At 43.0% G+C, this 10194-nt stretch overlaps 1 pseudogene; it reads left to right on the top strand.

Annotated features, from left to right (window-relative positions):
* Positions 1-121: 121 nt before the first annotated feature.
* On the top strand, positions 122-5705 carry LOC144375191 (pterin-4-alpha-carbinolamine dehydratase pseudogene; annotated as a pseudogene).
* Positions 5706-10194: the final 4489 nt, after the last annotated feature.

The following is a 10194-nucleotide window of genomic DNA, read 5'->3' as shown; positions in this document are numbered from 1 at the left end:
AATCCTGGTGCGGGCCGGGACCAGGGCGCGGCCGCACCCCCCACCCACACCAGCGCGGGGGCCGGGCCGCGGGAACGCCCTCCCGGAATGAAGCGCTTCCCGGTGCCTTCAAGGTAGCTCGGCTCCGGATCGGGAACCCCCCCCAGTTCTCCCTCTCTGGTCCCCTCTGTCCAGAATTGAAGAGACCCCCCCAATCTCCCTGGGCTGGGGAGGAGATAGCCCCAGTGGCCCCAAATCCCCACCCACTCCAACTGGAAAGAATCCTTCTTTACCCCAGTCGGAGCAAGAATCTGCCCTGGAGCCCCCGATTTCTTCTAATCTAATTTAGAGTCCCCCTTCAGTGGCTCTCAGCCCATTCCCATTATCCCATATCGAATTTGGAGAACCCCCTGTGTGCCTCGCGTCCCGAATGGGAAGCTTCCATCATCATCCCGGTAGAAACGATATCAGTTTCTCCCCAACCTTCCTTGACCCTTGATGCCCAGAGTAAGAATCCCACTCAACTCCCCCAAATCCCTCTCTCCGCTCTGTGGCCCGGGTGGTCTGCTGAGCAAATCCTCCGCCCCAAGCCTGGGTTCCCATTTTGCCGCCACCCCACCCCCAGTGTGAGGAGTCTGCTGCTTCTCTCCCTGGTTCGCTCTTGTCAGCCCCATTCAGACTCCTGTCTGGATTCAGGAAACCGAGTACCAGACGCTCAGCGCCCGCTCCCCACCGAGGCACGGGGAGAAAAGTCAGTTCCTCCGGTGTCCAGTTTAGAAGTCCGATGGCACAGCGGTGCACCTTACCCCCAAATGATCCACTCTTTTGCAGAGTTCTAGCTCCACCCACTCCGGTTGGAAGAACCTGAACTACCTACCCCACGACGTTTGGAGTTACTTCCCTCGGTCGGTCTCATTTTGAGACTAGGGCAAACTCCTTCCTCCCCACTCCCATCTTCAGGGTCTCAGGGATTCCCCCAATGCTTTCAACCCAAGCCACCTCACCCACTCCAAAATCTTCCTCCCTCCAGCCTGGGAGCAATTTTGAGAAAGTCCATTCTGGATTGCCATGGAAGCCAGAGGCCATTCTGCTCCTGGTAACTCCCTGCATATCCGTGCCTATCTCTCACTTCCCTGGCTGAAACCAACTAAGGCAGAGTCAAAGCAGGAGGCTAAGGCAACTAACATCCACGCCCATTCCTTTCTCGGCTGGGGGTTTCGGTGCCACAAAAGCCTCTCCCTCCCAACTCACCTCCCATTCCTTCCCATCTCCCTTCCTTTAAATCCACCCAGTATAACTTAGTGTCACCCTTAGTGACAAGCCCTTTGCTGCTCACCTTCACATCCATCCTGTATTCAGCTACCTTTTATTAAGGTGTGCCAGGGCTCTAGCACGGTAACCTTGCTCCCTAGAAGTGTGCCCATCCCCCTCCTCTTAGCACACTTTCCCTCTCCCCACCCCACCACCACACATTTAAGAATGTGAGAGACTCACGTTAATGGTTTCCTTGGGGACCTTCTGCAGTGCTCAGCAGGTGTATCCTGGCACCCTGTGCACATAACACTACAAACAAACTTGCCTTTTCCTGTTTGTATTCCCCTAACCTTTCCCAGTTTCTCAGCATCCTCTGGACTGGGGACTGGGGGGAAGGGAACGGAGCATTTCTCAGCATCTCCACACAAGCTGGAACATCAGGTGTGTCCTGGGAGAAACACAGATGAGGGTCAGCACCCCCAGTGTTAGGGAACTGACTGCTCCTAGGACTGAACTTCAGGTTCTTTCAGGAGAGATGCCCAGAGGGCAGAGCTCCACTGTCCTTGAGATTGATTTGTGTGCTGGTGCTGTTGGCTGGTGGCTTGGAGGATAGGAAGTGGATAAGGGTCATTTGTTCAAAGCCAGCCAAGACTGTTTAAGAAGCAGCTTGAGCTAGGATCCATTTATTAGCATCCTCATTCAAGACTTCAGAGGAGGAAGCATTTACTTCCTTTTGTCAATAACCTGGTTTGTAGGACGGAACAGGTGGGTGGACTTAAGAGAAGTCTCCTCCCACCTGTGGGTTTATCTCCATCTAGCAGCTCCAGTCCACTTTGTTCGCAGTGGAGGCAACAAATCCTTGGGTGTGTGTGTGGGGGGGGGGGGGCTCACAGGACAGTAAAGCTATAAATACTTGATCCTCATAGTAAACGGAGGATCTCAGCAGTATCAAGGGAAAATAATCCAAAAAGCAACTGGCCCAGACTCCAGAATTAGGAAAGCATCACTCAGAAAATAAAAGAATGATTTGCTTCATAAATTTTGTAAATCTTCTTGAAAAAGACAGTGAAGAAATGATATTATGCTCAAGCACTGAGATGATGTAACTTGGCACAAATATCTATTGTCTACCTTTTGCATTCCAGTACTGTCTTAAGTGCTATATTTCCAGCCCCTACTCTACAAAATTTAATTTCTAGAGACAAGAGTCAAAAATAAGGGTCACTGGTAGAGCATTTCCTAGAATGCATGGGAGGGGCAAAGAAATAAATAGTAGCTTTATTAAGTACTTTGGAGAAGGGAGGGGAATAGGGAAGATGGGAAGCATAGGGTAGAAGGTGATATTGCAATTTTGAATCCAGAAAGTGCTCATAAGGGAAGGTGATATGTTAGGAAAGATTTGAAGGGAAGGAGCTATTTGAGTTTGCTGTGTTATCCATGACATTCATGTTAGCAGAATATCTGCAACTCTTAAGTGCAGATGATAGTTGATATTCCTAATTTGACTTTCACTCTCTAAAACTGGTTCCCAAACCTTGATGTGCATTTTTAAAATCACCTGGTGCTGTGCAGTGGACTCAGGATGGGTAGGGGCTCAGAAAACTGCAGTTTTTAAACAAGCCAGTCTGTCCAATGATGCTGGTACCTGAGGTATTTCCTCGACCACTCTTGGAGAAGCAATGCTTTAAAATATACGGATGAATCTTTGAGAACATCAACAACAAAGCTAAAGATCAAATTATAGTATGTTTGGTTTCAGTGTTGAAAGTATTCCACTCTGTTCTCATTCTTTGAAAAGGCAATACCCAAGCAAAGCCCTGGATTACCCAGAACATACCAGTTCTTGTCTGTACAGGAGAAGGAAAAATTTATTGAAGTTTATTAGAAACCATTCATTTAAATCAGTCCATTTTACAATTTTCTTCCACTTTTTTAAAAACATAGATTTCATATTTAGAGTAGTTTTAGGTTCACAGAAAAATTGATCAAAAGGTACAGAGATTTCCTATATATCTCCTTCCCCCACACATGCATAGCATCCCTTGTTATCAACATCCCCAGAGTGGTATTTGGTCATAATTGGTAAATTTACATTGACATATCATTATCACTGAAAGCCCATAGTGTTTGCATGAGGGTTCCGTCTTGTTGGTGTACATTCTATGGGTTTGGACAAATGCAGAATAACATGCTTTTACCACTATGGAATCATGGAATATGTCCACTGCCCTAAAAATTCTCTATGCTTCATATATTCAGCCTTCCTCTCCCTAGCCCCCACAACCACTTATCTTTTTACTGTCTGTACATAGTTTTGCCTTTTCTGGAAGATCTTATAGTAGGAAGCATACAGTATATATCCTTTTCAGATTGGCTTCTTTCACTTAGCATTATATATTTAAGTTTCCTCTATGTCTTTCCACGATTTGATAGCTTATTTCTTTTTAGTGCTAAATAATATTCCACAGTCTTTATTGTATCCTGGTGTATCTATTCACCTATTAAAGGACTTGTTGATTGCTTTCAAATTTTGGCAACTAAGGAAAAAAAAAAAGATGCTAAAACAGACATGTGCAGCTTTTATAGGTATGGACATAAATTTTCAATCCCCTACTTTAAAAAAAATGTTTTTCTCTTTACTTTTTCTTTCTCTCAAATGTATGGACTCAACCAGGATTTAACCAACTGGGATTATTAGGGCACTTGACTGAGGGTCAGAAGACCTGGTGGTTGGTCCTGGGATCCCTGCTGTTTCTGATTGAGTGGGTCTAGAGATACTCCACCCAACCTTCTAATCTTTCATTTCTTTTCAGAGTTGCTTGAAGAAGTATGTGAGCTCATGTATATAGAAACACCTTTTAAACACTAAAGCATTATGAAAACACAAGGAAGTTCATTCCCAATCTAGCTAATTTGGTCCAACTCAAATTCAGTTACTTCAAGTCTTGGAGTGCTGGATGGGCAGAGTGGTGCATGCCTGTGATCCCAGCAGCTCGGTAGCCTGAGGCAGGAGGATCTCGAGTTCAATGCCAGCCTCAGCAAAGGCAAAAGTTACTAAGCAACTCAATGAGACCCCTTCTCTAAATAAAATACAAAATAAATGGGGATATGGCTCAGAGGTTGAGTGCCCCTGAGTTCAATCTCTGGTACCAAAAATAAATAAATAAATAAGGCTAGGGATCTAGCTCAGTTGGTAGAGTGCTTGCTTTGCATGCACAAGACCCTGGGTTCAATCCCCAGCACCAGCAAAAAAAAAAAAAAAAAAAAAAAAAATGGGAATCGAGAAATAAATGCTCATATTTATAGTCAATTGATTTTTTTGAAAAGAATTTTTTATTTGTTCTTTTTAGTTATACGTGACAGTAGAATGTATTTTGGCATATCATACATACACGGAGTATAACTTCCCACTTAAGGCCCAGTTTCAATCCTCAGCACCACAGGGAGAAAAAAACAAAAAGACTGAGATCAATTGAACATCATCAAAATTAAAACTTTTATACTTCAAAGGATACCTTCAAGAAAGTAAAAAGAAATCTGGTGCAGTAACACACACCTGTAATACCAGCTTCTCTGGACACTGAGGCCAGAGGATCAAAAGTTCAAAAGCCAGCCTGGGCAACTGAGATAGGACCCTGTCTCAAAAATTAAAAGTACTAGGAAGGTAGCTCAGTGGTAAAACTTGCCTGGCATGGTATGCACCAGAGGCCCTGAGTTTAATCCCCAATACTAAAGGGAGGGAGAGAGAGAGAGAGAGAGAGAGAGAGAGAGAGAGAGAGAGAGAGAGAGAAGAAAACCCAAAAAATGGGAAGAAAAAGTGCAAATTATATATCTGATAGGGAATTTGTATTTAGAATGTATAGAACCAATAACAAAATATTAATAACAAAATATTAAAATGGGCAGACTGTATCCTGGGGTGGCATCTGTGTACCCAGCCCCACTTGCCCTTTCCACCGCCACCTGCAGCTTGCTACCTCCATACCGGGCTAAGCTTGAGGAAACTGACCAGCTGCTACCAAACCTAAGCACTACGGGGTAGAATGCCCTGGAAGGTTGTGATGCTATCTTCAAGCAGTTGGGGGGTTCATGACAAGAATGGCCCTTCAGGTAGAAAAATTGGATGACCATCCTGAATGATTTAATGTGCCTAACAAGGTCCATGTCACCCTGAGCACCCATGAACATGTGGACCTTTCACAATGGGACAGAAACCCAGCCGACTTCATCAAAGGAGTAGCAGTGTCCACGACAGAGACCCTGCCCTTCTTTGAATTCCTCAGGGAGGAAAGAGGACACTGAGGATCCCTTGGCCTCAGGACTTGCTGCAGTCAAAATAGCCAGTTTCAGGGTGGAGGTCATGGCTCAGAGATAGAGCGCTTGCCTACCATGTGTGAGGCACTGGGTTTGATCCTCAGCACCACATAAAAATAAAATAAAGATATTGTGTTTGCCTAGAACTAAAAAATAAATATTAAAAAAAAATAGCCAGTTTCAGAGCTGGGTGTGGTAGATAGATATCCAGCTGTAGGATAGATATTCAGCACTAAATAAGTAAATAAATAAATTGTCACGTTGACTCTGCTCCCTCCATTTGGGATGAGTCCTTGATGAGGAAAGAAGCCAACATCACTGCCCACACCTGGAATTGAGAACTTTTCCCCATGCCACCTCTTCATTCTTGATGTTGTTATATGACATTAATTTGAATAAGCTCTCCCCTTTGCAACTTCCCAAGAACAATAATAATTTCTTTCCAGACCATGACTTGTCCCCTTTCTGATTCATTTCCCAAGAAGCCTTGAAAGAGGGTGAATAAAGTCTTATCTTAGAATTCAGGACCCTAATGTCAAACCCCATTCTATGTCCCAGAAACGTGTGCTTTCAGGCCTCAAATAAAATTATTACTTGGGGAAAAAAATAAAAGTAATAATGAGAAAAGGATCCGACTAGACATTTCTCCAGAAAAAGATAGATAAATGGCCAATAAGCACGTGAAAAGACATTGACGTCATTAGCCGTCAGGCAAATGCAAATGAGCACCACAGTGAGCTATGCTTCACACCCCCTAGAATGGCTATAATCAAAAAGGTAGATAATTGCAGGTATTGGTAAGAATATGAAGAAATTAGGACCCTCATATGTTGCTGATGGGAATGTAAAATTGTGCGGAGTTAAGGAAAACACTGTGGCAGTTTCCTGAAAGAGTAAACAGAGTTATCATATGAGCTGGGTGCACACTTGTAATCCCAGTTATTTGGGAGACTGAATTGGGAGGATCTCAAGTTCAAGGCCAGCCTAAGCCATTTAGCAAGATCCTCTCTCAATATAAAAAAATAAAAAGGTTTGGGGATGTAGCTGAGTGGTAGAGTGTCCCTGAATTTAATCAATCCCCAGTACCAAAAAAAAAAAAAAAGTTACCATATGATCCAGCAATTCTTTTCCTAGGTTGGACCCCAGGGAAATTGAAATGTATGTCTAAACCAGGTGTGGTGGCACATGCCTGTAGTCCCAGCAGCTCAGGAGGCTGAGGCAGAAGGATTGCAAGTTCAAAGGCAACCTCAGCAACTTAGTGAGGCCCTAAGCAACAACTTAGGGAGACTCTGCCTGAAAATTAAAAAAATAAAATAAAAAGAACTGGGTATGTGGCTCAGAGGTTAAGTGCTTCCTGGGTCTAATCCTCCTCCTCCTCCTCCGGAGAAGGAAGGAAGGAAGGAAGGAAGGAAGGAAGGAAGGAAGGAAGGAAGGAAGGAAGGAAGGAAGGAAGGAAGGAAGGAAGGAAGGAAGGAAGGAAGGAAGGAAGGAAGGAAGGAAGGAAGGAAGGAAGGAAGGAAGGAAGGAAGGAAGGAAGGAAGGAAGGAAGGAAGGAAGGAAGGAAGGAAGGAAGGAAGGAATTATTTGGTCATAAAAGGGAATGCAGTAGTGATCCCAGGTACCACACAGATGAACTTTGAAAACATTATGCTAAGCGAAAGAAACCAGAAACAAAAGTTCATGTATTTATGATTCCATTTGCATGAGGTGTCCACAACAGACCCATCAATAGAAAGAGGAAGTAAAGTGATGGTTGCCTATTGTTTGGGGGGTAAGGGAAACATATGCAAAGAAATAGGGAATGACTGCTGGTGGGTCCAGATTCCTATCTGGAATGGTGGAAACGTTCTAAAATTGATTATAGTGGAATTTCACAATTCTGTGAATCTAAACACTGAAGTGGGTAAATTGGATGATATGTGAATTATATCTCCATAATGGTGTTACAAACAAACAACACACACACACACACAAATAATTTGCCTAGTATGAACTTTTCCCTGATCCAACAACATAAATTTATTCTCTTCTCCCATATACCTTTCTTTAACCTTTATTATTATTATCATTATTATTGAATAGAAATTATTAAGCACCTTCCATACACTAAACAGTGCCAAGCCCTTTTCAGGAGCTTTCCATTTTATTCTCCCAGAAATTCTATTATTTTATTTTCCTTGCATGACTGTGGGCACCCAGGGGTACTTTTCCACTGATCTACATCCCCAGCCCTTTTTATTTTGAAGGAGGATCTCACAAAGTTGCTGAGGCTGGCCTCAAACTTGTGATCCTTCTGCTTCAGCCTCCTTTCAAGTCAACTGTGATCTTCCCAGCAACTCTAGTGTATTTAAATATTATATTTCTATTTTATAGATCAGAAAAACAAGTTTTAGAGAAGGTAAGTAATTTGTCCAAAGTCACATAGGAAATGATAAAGTAATAGCTAAGATGTATTGAGTAATTACTATGTGCCAGGCACTATAGTAAGCACTTTGCATTAGGGTATAAATTTAATCCTTTCAACTCTATGAAGCAAGACCCTATTTTACAAATCAGGAAACAGAAGCATTGAGCGATAAACTTGCTAATAAAGATCAGTTTGTCAGCAAGTGAGGGAGCTGGGGTTTTAAGTCAAGTTTAATGCCAGAATCTCCATTATGAAGCATGACATTATACTGTCTAACTACTTCAGGCATATATAATGTACCTATTATTGCAGAAGATTCTCCTCCTCTTCTTCCTCCTCCTCCTCCTCCTCCTCCTCCTCTCCTCCTCTTCTTCTTCTTTTTTTACTAGTACTGGGGATTGAACCCAGGGGCACTTAACCACTTAGCCACATCCCCAGCCCTTCTTATATTTTATTTAAAGACAAGTTCTCGGGACTGGGGCTGTGGCTCAGTGGTAACGTGCTTGCCTAGCATGTGTGAAGCACTGGGTTCTCAGCACCACATATAAATAAATAAAATAAAGGTCCATCAATAACTAAAAAAATATTTTAAAAAAAGTCAAGTTCTCGCTAAGTTGCTTAGGGCCTCGCTAAGTTGCTGAGGCTGACTTTGAACTTCGGTTCTACACTCTCTATTGTACTGGAATGAAAGCTCTTTAAGGGAAGGGACACTGTGCAAAGCTTCTGAATTTTCTTCTACTACCACCCTCATTCTCAGGTCCCACACCTTACACTGAGTACTTAATACTCAGTCGTGTCAAGAGCTTAGTTAGAGGGTTGGGGTTTGGCTCAGCGGTAGAGTGCTTATGTAGCACATAGCACATGTGAGGCACTGGGTTCCATCCTCAGCACCACATAAAAATCAATCAATAAAATAAAAGTATTGGGCTGGGGATGTGGCTCAAGCGGTAGCGCGCTCGCCTGGCATGCGTGCGGCCCGGGTTTGATCCTCAGCACCACATACCAACAAAGATGTTGTGTCTGCCGAGAACTAAGAAAAAATAAATAAATATTAAAATTCTCTCTCTCTCTCACTGTCCCTCTCTCTCTCTCACTCTCTCTTTAAAAAAAAATAAATAAAAAATAAATAAAAGTATTGTGTCCATCTACTAAGATAATATATGTATTATATATTTTATATATGTGTGTGTGTGTGTGTGTGTGTGTGTGTGTGTATTTTTAAGTCCATTCAATCTTGCCAAGAGCTGAAGTTGGGATGGTAAATGAGACAGCAATTGCTACTGTTTCTCACAGAGAGACAGAGTTATATGTACATTTGTGTGTCACTAAACGACAGGGATACATTCTAAGAAATGAGTGGTTAAGTGATATCATTGTGTGGACTTCACAGAGCGCTCTTACACAAGCCTCGGTTGTGTGGGTCAGTTTACCATGTGGCCTCATGATTGCATCGCAAGGTGTATGGGGCTGCTGCCAGCGTAATACGGCTGTCCGTTTTAAAGTAAACTTATCTTTTATAAGTAGGAGAGGTATACTCTAAAATAAGCATAGGGCCAGGAATGGTGGCACATACCTGTAATCCCACTGGCTGGGGAGGCTGAGGCAGGAGGATGGAGAGTTCAAAGCCAGCCTCAGCAACTTAGTAAGGTCCTAAGCAATTATGAGCCCTAAATAAAAAACATATAAAAGGGGCTAAGGATGTGACTCAGTAGTTAAGTGCCCTAAGGTTCAATCCCCAATACCAAAAAAACAAAATAAAATAATGAGAGGGCCGTCTATGCCTCTAATCCCAGAGGCTCGGGAGCTTGAGGCAGGAGATCTCAAGTTGAGGCCAGCCTGGACAATTTAGGAAGACTCTGAGTTTTTTTTTTTTTTTTTTTTTTTTTAAAGAGAGAGTGAGAGAGAGAATTTTTTTAATGTTTTATTTTTTAGTTTTTGGCGGCCACAACATCTTTGTTGGTATGTGGTGCTGAGGATCGAACCCGGGCCGCACGCATTCCAGGCGAGTGCGCTACCGCTTGAGCCACATCCCCAGCCCCAAGACTCTGAGTTAAAATAAAAAACAAAAAGATCTGGGAATGTTGTGCCATGGTAGAGTACTCCTGGGTTCCATCCCCAATACTGAAAAAAAAATTTTTTTTTTTTTGAAAACTGATAGGACTTGGGATATAGCTCAGTGGTAAAGCAAAAGCTTAACATGAGTGAGGCCCTATATTCAAGCCTCAGCATGAAAAATATTA

The sequence above is a fragment of the Ictidomys tridecemlineatus genome, chromosome 2 (genome assembly GCF_052094955.1).
Source record: "Ictidomys tridecemlineatus isolate mIctTri1 chromosome 2, mIctTri1.hap1, whole genome shotgun sequence".
NCBI classification, from domain to species: domain Eukaryota; kingdom Metazoa; phylum Chordata; class Mammalia; order Rodentia; family Sciuridae; genus Ictidomys; species Ictidomys tridecemlineatus.
Note: the sequence above shows the minus strand (reverse complement) of the source record. Positions and strands in the feature narration are given on the sequence as shown.